Genomic DNA, 15,150 nt, shown 5'->3' with positions numbered 1-15,150 from the left:
AAAAAACCCCAAATCAAACTGAGTGTGTTAAGAAAACTCCCTGTGATCTTGAAAAAGAGGCTCCAGCAGCAATAACAATCCTACATTGTGCCTCTGTCTGAGGGGGTCCTAAATCCCCCCCAAGAGCTGCCACTAACACAGAACCACTCTGCTAGCTGCAATCAACAGGTTCAGGGGACTTGGCTAAGAGGGGAAATAAGACATGGTGCTCATCAAGACACCAGCTCAATGAGCATTTTACAATTTCTCACAGTCTTCATAATTCGTTCCACAAATACCCAAGAGATAATTGTACAGCATTCAGTGTAATCTACTCCTCTCATCAATACCTTTGGTAATACAAAGAAAAACTCTGTATTGTGAAAAAAGACCAAAACAGAGCACATGGCCAGCTGACTTTCTCAAGAATACTAAAGAATACAGAGGTGGTTTTTTAATCACCATCAAACCCTTTCTATTCAATGCCATTAATTTCAGCAAGAGTTTTCCCAAACCTCTCTCTGATTATCAGCCTAACACGATTTGCCTTCCTTGACCGGCTGTCCCCTCACTGCAAGCAGACAAAATTTTCCTCCCTAAAGCCCTCATCCTTTGGAAGGAAGAAGGAAGGTGATTCTTCTACAGGAACTTACTAGAAGTTGCTCTCAACATAAAATCAGGACTCTAGAATTGTTTGGGTTGGAAGAGATCTTAAAGCTCATCTAGTCCCACCCCTGCCACGGCAGGGACACCTCCCACTGTCCCAGGCTGCTCCAACCCCAATGTCCAACCTGGCCTTGGGCACTGCCAGGGATCCAGGGGCAGCCACAGCTGCTCTGGGCACCCTGTGCCAGGGCCTGCCCACTCTCCCAGGGAACAATTTCTTCCCAATATCTAATCTTCCTTCAGCTAAAAAACCAACAGAGAGATTCCCCTATAAAAAGAGATGTAGATTTGTCACAGGGTGTGGAGATGATTCCCTGGGTTTACCCAAACAAGCTATTTTGCTGCTCCTCAGAAGAAGCAGACCTTGAGAGAGGTGCAGATCCATCTCAGTGCCTTGCTCAAGGTCTTGCCAACTGACACTGAAGGGTTTCATGACTTTTTTTTTGTTTTGTATGTAATGCAAGGGTCACAATCTTTGAAAAACTCCTCTTCCAGCTCTCAATGAACGAACGAACAGGATGGATGTGAACCATGTGCAGCCACACTGTCCTCTCTGGGGGCCCTGCAGGAGGTGTGGGTGAGGATGCAGCACAGACACCCAGACAGCAACACATCTCACCCTCCTCTGCCTCCTGACTTCAGAGTGAGCTGGGGAATGCTGCCTGCTGCCAGCACGAGCTACAGAGTGTGCAGGGGACATCCCTGGCATGTGCCTGGGCTCAAGCAATCAACTTGTGACTGCTCCGCTGTTTCTGTCCCTGTCAGGCACAAAAACAAAATCCCAGTTGCTGCATCCTTGTGATTCAGATGAGGAGTGCCTGGAGTCAATGGGTTCAGTGTGGGGATCATTCAAACCAGCTGTGGCCACTAAAAGAATCCATTCTTCATTCCTGCGACCAGGCTTGCTAGAAAGTAGGGAGCAAATGTTCCACCCTAAATAGTTTTGGTCTGAGCACAAGAGAAGCTATTGGCAACAACAACATTGACAAAAAAGAATGTCTTACACCAGTCTCAGATGCCTTGCAAATGTATTTTGTATCCTCTACCCCAAACTGTATTTCTTTCTGCCTGTAACAGACTACATGCTTTAATCGGCTCTGGCAGATTGCTGAGTGTCTTTATTTTGGCTAGTAGAGAGCTCCCTGCCATATGGGACCTATCTAGGATGGAAAGCACATCGACTGGGATGGAGAGCCCAACCCAGCTGAGCACCAGGCCACCGTGGCCTCCACTGTGAAGCCAAGCTGTGCAGGAGCCACAGAATCACAAAATGGCTTGGATTGGAAGGGACCTTATTGCTCATCCAGTTCCAACACCCTGAGGGACACCTTCCCCTAGACCACACTGCTCCAAGCCCTGCCCAGCCTGGCTTTGAGCACTTCCAGGGATGGAGAAGCCACAGCTTCCTCACCATCCTCACAGTAATGAATTTCTCCCCAGTATTTAATCTAAACTCATCATCTTTGAGTTCAACAGCTCCCTCTGAGTGACCAACCAGACCTGATTGGAGCATTTTGTCTAGGCTGACTGGCAAGAGCAGCCCTGACACGGTGCATATGTTCTGAATTTGATGCACTTCAGAAACAAAATGAGAAAAGAAGTCATTGTGCTGCACTGTGAAATACCAAAAGCACTGAACTGTGCTGCATTAACATGGCATTGTCTCCAGGACTCTTGTCCAACTCCAGGCTGACAGGAGGAGCTGACACACACAGAAGTGCCCATATTCTTTCTTTACACCCCCAGGTACTTTTGCACAGCACAAGAAGGCACCTGAATGTGTGCACATGAATGTCTGTATCCTCTCCATCCAGCTGCCAGCGCAGCCTGAACTGGGGACAACGCTCATTAACAAAAGATACGAGGGAGGGTAACAACTAGAAGATAAATACTTGCATTTATTAATGTCACAATATAAAGGAAATGATAAACCCCTGCACACTGAGTTTCTAATTTGGTCCTAATCCCAGTGGGTGGAGCTGGGTCAGCCTTGGCTGCCTCTCAGTCCCAGGCTCCTTTCCATCAGTCAGGACAAGCCTTTTCCCAAATCACAACAGCTGGCTGGAGCAACCCTCCACATCCTCTTTCTTGCTACAACTTTCCCTTAGAGCATGATGACTTTTAAATCCTTTTAGGCTCAAAGCCCAGTAAGCAGTAAAGCCCAGCACAAAGTGATATTTATTTCTCACAACTATTTTTTTATATATATGAATCCAATAGAAAAATAACCTCAGCAGCATTTGTCATAGCCAGAGGTGGATTTGAAGCTCTTGTGAAATGAATGTGCTGCCCACGGAGGTGCTTGATGCCTGGTTCTTAACAGAGTTAGAGGAAGAGCCTGCCCTGAGCCAAAACTTCTGTCCTCCTCCAGCTGTAGTAAGGAGTGACTTCAAAACTTTTGGGGAGATGGAAACTTTGGTATGGACAAAGAACTCAGATGAACAGCGACAATGGCTGCAGAGTGATTTTCCTTAATTAGAAAATTGGCTGTGTTCCTAAGGAAGAGGAAAACAATGCTGCAGACTGCCAAGGCAAAGAGCAAGGAAAAACTGTAGCACATGTAGCCCTGGAGGAAACACAAACGGGCTCTATCAGCCCCCCAGATCCTCCAAAACCATTTGTAATTATTAGGCTGGAAATCAGGTACAATCCTGCTGCTGAATCAGACCAGCAGAGGCTTGTGAAGATGACTTGGCCTTAATTAATTAATTTTGACAAAGGCTCAAAACACTGTCCAGGCAATTTAAGACACCATAAAAAAATAAGGAACTGACAGTTTTTAGCCTCAAGATGTCAAATACAGAACTGCTGTCTAGTTGTGACAAGCTGTCACTCTATCCCCTGGACATCCCCACTGCGGCTCTGCACTTCACAGGGTGGGCTGCAACCACCCATCGTGGTCCATGAGAGGACTGGCACGTTCTGAGAGCATCAGTCATCCCATCCTCAACAGCATCTGAGAACCCCTGCCAGCACAGCAGTGGTGGTGGGTGGTCTTCTCAGCCTTTGCCCTGCTTGGTGATGGAAAAAAATAACCAGGAAGGCTGTGTAGCTTATTTAAACAGCAGACCAGATTCCAAGGATGACAAACTCTCTAAGAAGAGACAGTTCAGTGTGGGTGTGTCTCTCAAACCAGCACAGGGATAGAAACACTGAACAGAAAAGGGAAGAAAACCACAGGTAGAGAAACTGCAACTTTTCCCTGTGCTGGTCACACTGACATGCGCCCAGCACCTGACACCTGTGATCAGAGAGAAGCTGATACCTGTTGTGCTGAGACAACTGAACATCCCTCAATGGAAATTCCAATGTCCGGTGCCAAAACGTCACTCCTGGGAAGAGGCAGTGTCTGGGGAGACTGGGAAGGCAAAGGGAGAAGAAAAGACTCCTTGGATGCAGCAGAAAACCACCATGCTGATGCCTCTCCTCAGCACAGGACTCTGGCCAAGGAGAAACAGGGGTCATGGACTGTTTCCAGGGCTGCACTTGAGATGCTCTCACTATAAATGAACATGAAGCTGTGGCCTCCCAGAGCTGTGCACACTCCTCAGGGTGGTGGGAGCTTCCCTACCCGACTGAGCATGGGGGATTTGGGTTTTCCTGCTTCAAACCAGCCACAGAATGCACCAAAACAGGAGTGTCAGACGTGAGGGAGGCAGAGGAGCACAGCTGTGGGCTGCAGACAGGTGACCACAGAGCAATGGAAGCAGCAAGGTTGAGTTTTCCAAGTGTGGCTCCAAAAAGAAACCTCAGGACACCCTCACAATGCACTTCCAGGCAGGAGATGAACAAGAAGCATCCCAAACTTGACAGGAGAATATGGGTATCACTCCAGGAGATCTCCAAAACTGCCTTACATTGACACCCAGGAGCTCCATGTGGATTAATGCAAAGAATCAAAGCACAGGTCACACATTATTTACAAGAAAATTAATCTTAAAGCAAAATCTTGGAAATGAGAGTTTTTTTGAAAATAATTTTAACTTGCTCTTTTGATAAATTTTGATTGAAAAACTTTGCTCAGACCCCAAGGGCTCATGACCCACTTACCAAGCATGGCACTGGTGTATTTGGATGGACTTGAGTCAGAGTATTTCTAACTCCACGAAGGGTAGGAGCTGGAGGCAAACAAACAAAGCGTGCAACCACGCCAGCTTGAGAGGGGAAGTGTACAAAAAACTTGGAACACAAACATTTTGTGACTGTTACCAGCACCATTCTTCCCAAGCATGGAATACTTTCCTGGAAACTGGCTACCTTTAGGGCACCCTCTGTCCCGCTGCAGTATTTTGGTTGGATTACTGTTGCTGATTCCAGTATTTTGCTCTTTCTTCTGCTCTCTACCTTCTTCCTTCCTCTCCCACTTCTCCAGATGTGCTCGTGCTGGAGGAAAGCTGCTCTCCTTGACTTGGTGGAGTAGTTTTCCAGCCCTGCCTACTTAGGGCTTTCCAGCATCTCTTAGTATGTGCTTCTTCAAAGAACCGTGGGGCTCTAAGTGCCTTATGAGCAGATTAAACAAACAAATAAGTAAGAACCATATTAAGTCAGCATGCCTAATAACTTCCCAGAGTGGAAGTAAAGGAAATCGGAGATTTCCCAGGAAGTTGTCCAGAGTAAGGCCAGGTTTTCCCAGGCAGCATCACACAGAGGAATCGTGTCCTCTTGGCACCTGGCATAGGCAATCAATGAGCAAACCAGAAAACCACCAAAAGCTGGGTGGGAATTGCATTGCAAACTCTTGTATTCTTGAGTCCAGCTCAGAGAAAAGCTCAGTTTCAGAGCTAAGCACAAGCTACTTATATATTTACCACCAACTTTCCAAACTTTCTCCTAGAAAGACAAGGTGGTCAAATGGATCTGCCCTGGATTTCTCTTAAAACCCCCCCAATGCTGAAAATCCTTTACAAGGTGATTTTTTTTACTTAGCAAAGCACCCGTTCTTCACCCTGAGCACTGTCTTCCCTCTGACAAATATTTCTGTTTACAGTCTGAAACTTTGTCATACTGAGCTGTGACCAAATTCATAATCCCCACACACTCCTGTTGTGTCAATATTACATGACTGCCATTTCTCTTTCTCCTCCTCAACTGCTGCCATGATTAACACTGCTGTTTGTGCTCACAAGTGACCTCCTTTGCTTTACTGTAGCCCATAGTGTCACAAATCCTAAAATGATCCAAAAATACTGATAGACAGGCCAGTTCTGACATCTGCTAGTTCCAAGGATCTTCAAACCCCTCTGTCAAACAGCCAGCTCTTCCCATCCCGAAGAAATCCATCCCTCCCTCTCCAGGGAAGCACCACAGTTCCTTTCTGCTTTAATCACTTCTAACTCTGAAGCACTTTTCTCTTTCAGAAGCCCTGGATACTCCTTCCATCCACCTTCCAGCTCTCTGCACACTTTCAGAGTTCCACATTAATTCTCCAGACTTCAGGTAGCTCAATCAAAAATCGCATTTTTTGCTCTCTCCAAGTTACCACTCAGCTGTGCCTGGTGAAGCCCTTATGGCAACCATTTAGAATGGTCAAAATGCCACAGTAATTTATCAACCAATTTTTCACCCTCTTTACAGCAAAGCACAGTGGGTCTGTATCAGTGAATAATTTCCATTTCCTGAGTTATTTTTTTTTTCCTGAGAGCATTGCACTGAGCTAGTTGGGTTAGATCATGAAAAGGAGAAAAAGCCAGCCTGACAACAGAGTTTTAGGCTGAGCAAACCAAAACTGGGATAAGTTGCCTAAGAAAGAGAACAGGGATATGATGGTTTTACATAAAAATATCAGAAATTAAGAAAAAAGGAAACATTCAGCATTCAAAATGTAGCCTCTTATAAATGCCAAATGTCCAAAGCAGAACAACAGAACAAGACACAGTCAATACTGCACCTCAAAGATCATGCAAAAATAACCCAAAACTGAACAGCCAACAACAAACTAAAAAGTCAGCATCGGTGACGACTGGTACCACATCTAAAAGCAATTTGACCTTTAATAATTCAACACAATTTAATCTGCTGGTAGTAGGAAAGGTGGAATTTGCTTTTTTCCAAAGGATGACGTGGATGGATATCCTATCTCTGTAAGGTACACCCCAGTTTGTGGTAAGTGCTGGGCGTGAGGCCAAACACACAGAACACACACACAAAAGACACAGAACACACACACAAAGCCTTGGTGTTCTCTGGATTCAGTCCACAAACCACAGAAACCAAGATCAAACAAGAAATTCTCCAACAGATTCAACATTTGAAACCATGCAACCTCACCAATATTTATTTTATTGAGAAGACCTGACTAGAATTTTGTTTCAGAAATTCTTAAACTTGCAAGGGTTTGGTGGAATTCCTTTTCATGCCTTGCTTCAGCCTGTTAATATCAGTCCCAGTGCTAATGACCCAACTTGTGAAGAGGGAAAACAGAGCTTCATGAAATATTGATACACACTTGGAAATTTGACAATTATCTCCAGAGCTCCTTGGTAAAACCTGAAAGCAAATAAATAGCAAACATTTCCTGCACTCATTAAAACACTGAAAAACAGAGAAAGATACCTACTCATTATCCATTTGACAAATCTATCCTATTATTTTTAATAATGCACGGGCTTCCAATGCATGAAATGTACAGCTTCTCCTGCTTAAGAAACCATTGGGTTTGTGGATCTAATTTTAAGAAATGCAATGGAAGTCAGTGATGTAGAGCTGGTTTCTTTTCCAAGAGAGTAAAAATCCTTCTCCTATTGAAATCAATGACAGAGTCACCATTTTTCAAGTGAGCTTGACTCACTGTCCTACTTTGGAAACTGCTCCTCCAGAAAGACATTCTACAAAAATTATAAATAACCACTTTGTTGGCATTTTTCATGCAAGCTTCAGAAACAGAATCCTGAAGAGAAAAACAGCTGAGAGCCAGAGTGTGGAGCTGCTGGTCCATGGGATGTACCTCTGTATCTTGCTTATCTCACAGCAGGGAGGTGATGCCCTGGCTCTCCCTCTGGTCAGAGCACGGTTTGGGAGATGCCACACTGCTCCAAGGGAGCCTGGGCTTTTAGGATGAACAGCAAATACAGAGATCACCTTCCCTTCTGAATAAAAATGAGCCCCAAGAGGAAAACTTCCACTGTAGAGCATGACAGGTTGTTTGGCACTGCCCTGATGTTATTAGTTATTAGTAATTCTGGTTTGGGGATCTTTTAGCTCTGACTGCAGATGAAACGAGCACATTCACTGCAGACAAGAATGAAATGGAAATTTAAGGCTCTTAAGCCAAATGCTCAGCTGGTAAGATAACAGCTCCCACTTTTATGCAGGTCTACTCAACATGAGGAAGAATTCAAAGATGGGGAAAGCTTGATAGGAGAGATTACAGGAATTGTTGGCCAGGTAGGATAACTAAAGTGACATTTAAGCATTCCTGACTATTTCAGTGTCCCAGCAGGATGGTCTAGATACTGACAAGCTCTCTTCTGTCCACACTGCATCCTCTCTTTTATCCTTCATAATATTAATCAAGACTCCTTGCACTGACAAAACAAAATATATCCACTTGCATGAACTACTGTACTTTTTCAATTTTCACTTAAACCTTTTTAACAAAACACTCAGAAGATACCAGAGAAGAAAACAAATGAGTGTGACATCTCCATTCCTCCCTTTTTTTTTTTTTCACTCTGCAGTGAGAGACTCCAGTAAGAGACTGGGCCATCCTAAGAAAAGGCTGATAATCTATAGGGTCAGCAAGGGAATGTGTAGGAGGCAGCTCAGGGATTTGGAGTGTTTAGCACAAGTGTCAGGAAACGCGTTAAGGTTAAGAAGAGCAGCAGGGGAGTCAGCTGGGTACTGCCAGGTTCCTGCATCCCTACACCCTACACCTCCTGATGCTCCCTGGATGGAGGGAACTTACCTGGAGACACCACTTTCACATCTGGAAAATACATGCCAAATGTTTCCATGACACCTTAGTTCTGATCCTCTTTTTCTGACTTTTTTCATGGGAAGTATATCCTAAATTATTTCTTATCACTGTGTTTGCTGTCTAAACAAAGTCCCGTCTGCTTGTTTGCTCTCCAAGCTATGAAATAATAAATTGCTTGATAACCAAAACAAGACACTTCTGGCAAATAATAAAGACTGCAGAAGCACTGATCCAAATGGATAATGACTGAGATGCTGATTATATTTTTGAGATTTTTTTTCTCCCCATTTTCATGTCTATACATATCCGCATACATAAATAAAACATGGGAATACCATCTTGGCTGTTCATACCATTATTTACTGAGGATCTCCACCAGTAGATAAGCCCTGCTGGTTTCCTTCATACTGTGACAACCTACTCAGGTCTTACATTACAGAGCCTAAGTCACCCTCTTCCCAGGGACTGTGATGCTTTTGAGAACTGCAGGAACAGTCCTCTGGCATCACTTCTCCTTGCCTGACACTGCTTTCATGTACAAGATGAGGCAAGAGCCATAATCTCCCTTGGCCACACAACATTTTTGACTGTGATTTAGGGAGAGAATGCTGCAGGTGGGGAAGGACCCCAATCCTCCTTCCCGACCCTACTGCTGGAGTGGTGGCTCCAATGTGGAGCACAGCTCCCGCACCCGGGGGCCGTGTTGCAGACGCTCTTTGCAAACAAACAAATGGAATTTTATGCCTGGCAAACGAGTTTAGGTCAAGAGCTTCCAAACTACCAAAGAACTGGAGCCAGCAGGCTGGGGGATGAGCAGCAGGAGCCCCAGAGCTGCGAGGTTTCCCTGCTGAGGGGCAGGGTGGGTGCTGTGCCACGGGACCCACGGTTAAGCCGATTGTTGGCTGCACACCCCTGCATCGGGGGAGAGGGTGGAGAAGGAGAGCTGGGCACTAATCTGCTCCATCTGCTCTGGAGCAGCTAATTGGATTGAGGGTGAAGAAGGCAAGACCCTGGACACAGCACTGGGCATTCCGAACCTCCATCTTCCCTGAACAAAGCTGCTCCAGCACCTCCCTACTGGAGAGGCAGAACTAAATACCGGAAACACAACCCCTGTGAATCCCACTCCCAGAAGCAACACTTCACCTTAAACAAATCACTACCAACAGCAGACAAAAGAGATTAAAAATTAGCTTTCTTTACCAAAAGCCAGCAGAATGCTGTTAACACCGGGTTTTATTTAGGTGTAAAAGTCAAAAGCTCGCCTGCCAGTTCCCATCTATAAACATCACTAATACCAGTCCTACATCTGCAACATTTATTCTACATCAGTGGCTTAATGATGTTGGTCTTCTGCTTTTCAAGGATTCAGCTCAGCACCTACTTTGCTTTTAAAAATAACAGACAATTCAGCTGTGCAGCATTTTCATTAAACTCGGCTGCAGTGTGATGATATGGGAATGACAAGGAGAAGAAATATAAAAAACGTTTAATACAATAATAATAAGAAACCTTTAAATTTTTTTCTCCTCTGCGAACATGAAGTTTGTAGCTATGGAAACTACTTATGAGAAAGCTAAAAAAATGTCAGCAAATATAGTCGGAGAATGATCTGGATATATGAAAGTCCTAACAATGCTCGAGAACCAGAGAGACACAGGGTGAAAGAAAAGTGTAAATTGAAGATGACAACACTTGTGCATCTGACAACACATTCTCCAGCGACAGGCCAAATTCATTTTTATTGCCATGGCACTAAAGTCAATGAATTGCAACTGGAATGAGTTTGACACTTGATATTGCTTTTGATAAAACCATTATCAAAAGCATATTTCAGCCTTTAAAGAAATATTTCAAAAGCATATTCTCTGCCACCAATGAACTGTACATGCAGATTGGCCAAGACAGCCAGTGTAATATCAAGACAGACAACTGCACATCTCTTGCACATTCTGTTCTTTAGCCACTCACCCTACTAAGGGGGGCAGTTGGGGTCCCTTCAGTTTTAAGATCTGCACACTCATGTGCTCAGCAGAGGTTGGTGAGTGTCCTTCTCAGCCTTGGAAAGGCTTTCACAAACTCACTGTGAGCTTTCCAGCTACTTCCCTTATAATTTTGAATATTAGTGTCTTGATGCTGTGACCACTGGGACAGCAGAGATGAGAAAGACCAGTGTGCTGATTTCAACCTGTATCTTTGTAAGGAAGTTATGATCCCAGCTAAAAACATTAGTCCATGTTTTTGTTCATGAGCACAGTGCAGAGTTTACCTGGACTAACACACTAGCTGGGAATGGCTCCAAGGACATGCTATGGTCTGTCAGGTCAATGTGCAAATTAAATCAGATTTATTCAGTGCACGGAGCTTCCCTTGGTGCTGTTGCAGTCCGGATTGTTAATTGAGTGGCCTTACATGGACAAGCTGTGATTCCATGCTGAGGTTTGTACAGAAAACACAGGGAAGAAAACCTGAAGTCGACTTCTGAGCTGTCCACTGTACTGGGCAAAGAATAAATCAACATCAGCAAATGCTCAGGAAATTTATATTGTGTAGGAAATATCCTGTTAAACTTTGCTCATAGAAAGCTGTGGCAATTTATCTTAAATTAATTAGGTTAAAAGAATTAATAGCTTACAGGAGTGGGTAAATGTCACTCTTCCAACCATCTCTGATGGGCTTTTTAACCATCCTTTAAAAATCAAGTCTCTTAGTCCTGCCTATGCCCTTTCCACTTTGGGGGCTGCCCATGTGCAGAGTTTCAGCCTGCAATTATGTGTGGTTTTAACACAGTTTTTATCTGTCACAGGAGGGGAAATACCAATAAAAGGCATCACAACGAGGTGTTAAAGAGTACAAGCAGAGCTGAGCTAATCACAGTGAAAGGTATTTCTAGCTGGGCTCTAAGCTGATAAAAGAGAGGATGAGTCCCCTTCACACTGGAGAGAATAACTTGTCCAAGGAAGGCAGCTGCCCTCAGCCTGGCTTTCCCTGCTCAGGAAAAGGTCATGCTTTCGACCAAATCTTACAGCCAAGTAGTTTTTCTCTTGCTTCCTAATGATACCCACCTGATTTTATACAGGGCAACTCTGCTCCTCCATCCCTGTGGGAAGCATCTTCCCTTTTGTGATAATTCACTTTCATATCTTCATGTGTAAATGAGAGCTTGACAAACCACCTAAGACATATTTGCAATGAATCACCATTTCTTGTTTAAGCTCCGTAAATCCAGCATCAGAAACAGAAATGTGGACCAGCCCCTGTTTGGGAGAAGTCCAGGCTAGCTACAGAAATACAAGGCTTCTCATCTGCCAGCTGCTTTACTACTAAAACATTGGGCTATTAAAAAAAAAAAAAAAAAAAAAGAAAATTAAGTAATCTATTAAAAATACTAGCAAACATCATAAATTGAAGTTGCAAAATTTGGAGGTGGAGCTGCAGCAGTGTGATCAGTGACTATGAGATACTATTTGCCCTCACCAGCTTTGCTGACCTGGACTATTTATTTCCCGGCACTCTGTCCCAGCTCAGCACGGGGCTGGCCACAAACCCACTCTGGCTCAGCCCTCCTATTGACACCTGTTTGTCACTCAGACCTGTGTTCACTGCTGGTGATCCTGTGGATGGAGAGGCTGCAGGAGAATTCCTGTCAGCTATTCCTGACAAGGTCCCAATGACATCGAGAGCAGCAGCTTTGCCAGAGGTGTGCCAGGGGAGTTCCTGGCATGGGAAGCCAGCTCATCTCTGGAGACGTCACTCTACCACCACAGCAAAGGCTTTAAGGTGCTCATTCACCACCTCCTCTCCATACAACCCCGCCAGTCCCAGGAAGGGCAATTTCCCCAATTTTTTACTAATTATTTTAAGGAAAGCAAGGCAGTTGCAGCACTAAATCTCATTGCTCCTTTTCCCTTATCTGACCACGCCAAAGCAAGAGATTCATAAACATGTAGCATGTGCCTGTAGCCTTGCCTGGGATCCCGCCTCTACCATTAGGAAAACCAGGCAGGAGAAGACACCTTCCTCCTTGCAAGCCCTCTGTCCAAACTCCAAAGTGAACAGCAGCTGTGCAGAATGCAATCAGAGTGTTAAACTCAGCACAAAATGACAAATGGGGCATTTAGGAACAGCTCATTGTAAAAATACTACAATGCATAGTTCACAGGACTTTAAAAAAGATCCAAATGATCTGGTTTTTTTTTTGTTTTGTTTTGTTTTTTGTTTTTTTGGGGTTTTTTTTGTATCTTAACCATGTAACAAGCTTCAAAACATGACTGGGCTGTAACATGCACTTTACAACCCTCTGCTGACTGGGAAGACATTAACCTACACTGACAGAAAATATTTGCAGCCATTTGGAGACAGCGTTTAACACTAAATTTGCTTTCACCTTGTGACTCAAATATCCACAGCCAAAGCTACAGCCAAGAGAAGACTCATCACTCCTGAAAACACATCCTGGCTCTTCCTGGCTGGCAAATACAATTTTCCTGGATTTAGTCAAGTTTCTGCCGTCCACTCGAAGCTTTAAAACATCTTAACATATTTCTAACCTCAGCTTATCCCCTCGTGGGTAAGTGTGAATATGAACACTCCTGCTCAACACAGCTCAAACATCTACAACCACCACACACTTTCCCATTTTTAATCTTTCCATGTACCACGTGCTTTACCTCGGCTTCTGTTTTTAAAATATAGTTTAACAGGAAGAAAACCTCTCAGGCTATTTGGAAAGGAAAAAGGGGAAATAAATAAAAATGAAGACAATTTTACAGGTCCTACTTTAGCTAAACCTTTCAGGGCCTTCAATGAGAAGATAATCTTTCTGTGATTATGGCCAAACCCTCTCGTTGCTTGGCAACACATAATTAAGGAATATGTTTTCAGATCCGCTTTGCAAGCTGGCCATTATCAGATGAAATTACTGGAGCAACAAATGTCATCCTCATGCAAATGAGATGGTCGTAGGCAAAAGAAGAAAAAAAAAGAAGAAAAGAAGGTTGAGTAGCAAGGAAGAGCTCAACAGCACAAAAATGCTGCTAGCTTCCCCTTGCTGTGCAGCGGTAATATGGTGAAGGGAAAATTTCAAGATTTTTAGAGAACAGGGTTTGCAGTTTATAAATGAGAACCAGGGAAGGAGGGCTCTGTTTCCCATGGTGGAGGAGATTGCTCTCAACCCCTGTGCTCTGGAGGACTTTCAGCCCAGAGCTGTTGCTGCGTCGGCATCGACCAATCGGCTCAATCAGACGCAGCGCAAATAAATGAACATATTTGTGTTCCCCACATTATGCCAGTTCGTCTTCTTAGCCGCATTTATTTAAAAATATTGCCTGGATGTACTACTTTAGCATCTGATCCATGTCAACACAGAACATGTTGCCTAATATTGAAGCATTTTTTAGAAATCAATACAGTACACCAGCTACATAAAGGACCCATAAGCGTGAAAGGACCGGCATTTACTTCCTAGCTGTGTAATTATGGTATGGCAGGCAAAGGGGTGTGCCAAGAGTCTGCACTTTGACAACTTTATCATTTCCACTCACTAAGTATTTCTTTATTTAGATTCCTGTGGAATGGCATCACCAGTTCGGCACCATCTCGATGCCTATAAATGGTATCCCTCTTACTAAAGCTTTGTGTGTGTGTGTGTGTGCTGGTTCAGGACATTGTTCAGGAATCGTTTGAATGGGAGTTCAGCTGAGCTGCACAGAGAGAAAACTCCCCCGTCCCAGAGTCACTACCAGCAAAAAACATTTCAAGAGGTGTCTTTCCACATTTTTTTCAAACGAGTCAAGGCACAAATGAACAGATTTGATTATATTTCTCTGGGTGATTTTCAGGGTTAGTTTCTATCAGGCTCTGAGTGCCACATTTCCAAAGTGGAGGAGCAGAGCCTGCTCGGATTGTTCAGCTTTTCATCTGAGCAGCCAAGAGCCTGAGCATTTCTAGAAAGGGAAGGGAAGTCCAGGAGCCACCATTCATTTTTATTGTTCCAGTGCTTAATGACAGGCTTTTAGTTTTAAGCACAGCCCTATTACTTTAACAGCTCTATCGCTTCACTTACAGGCATCTTGAGAAGGAAATCAAGGGGTTTATTTTGTATGCCTGATAAAACAGCAAATTAATAATAAGAAGAAAAGCCTTAGGTAATAGCCAAAGGTAAGTCGATTCTCGAATAACACCATTAACTATCTGATGAATTTAGTCAAAACAATGCTAACCATTTCCTCAGAGGAACACATTTGTGCCTGATAACAGCAGTAAAAAGTCAATCTGCAGCAAACCCTGTAGTCCTAATTGCTCAGCCAGCACAGTGTCTAATCTCCTGTTCTCAACAAACAACAGGAACGGCAAGATTAACCCTGGAAGCATTATCTGAGATACTGCTCACGTTTAACTGAAGTTGGCTAAACAAATAAAATATTTGAAATTTAACCACAGAGCAAGAATCAGGATCTTTAGCTCTGCATGGCCAGCACAGCCCTGCAAATAAATCCCCTTCACCTCATTTTCTAAGTAGTGCCTAACATTTAGGCATGAACCACCATGATATTTGACCGTGGGTTTTTTGAGGGGTAAAATAAATAACA

At 43.9% G+C, this 15,150-nt stretch overlaps 1 protein-coding gene across 2 annotated transcripts in view; it reads right to left on the bottom strand.

The window, feature by feature from the left end:
* Positions 1-15,150, bottom strand: part of CTBP2 (C-terminal binding protein 2) — a 70,485-nt gene that overhangs the window by 23,410 nt on the left and 31,925 nt on the right. The gene's annotated exons all lie outside the window — the stretch shown is intronic.

This window comes from Cinclus cinclus, chromosome 7, assembly GCF_963662255.1.
Source record: "Cinclus cinclus chromosome 7, bCinCin1.1, whole genome shotgun sequence".
Taxonomy (NCBI): Eukaryota; Metazoa; Chordata; class Aves; order Passeriformes; family Cinclidae; genus Cinclus; species Cinclus cinclus.
This window is presented reverse-complemented; position numbering and strand designations above follow the sequence as displayed.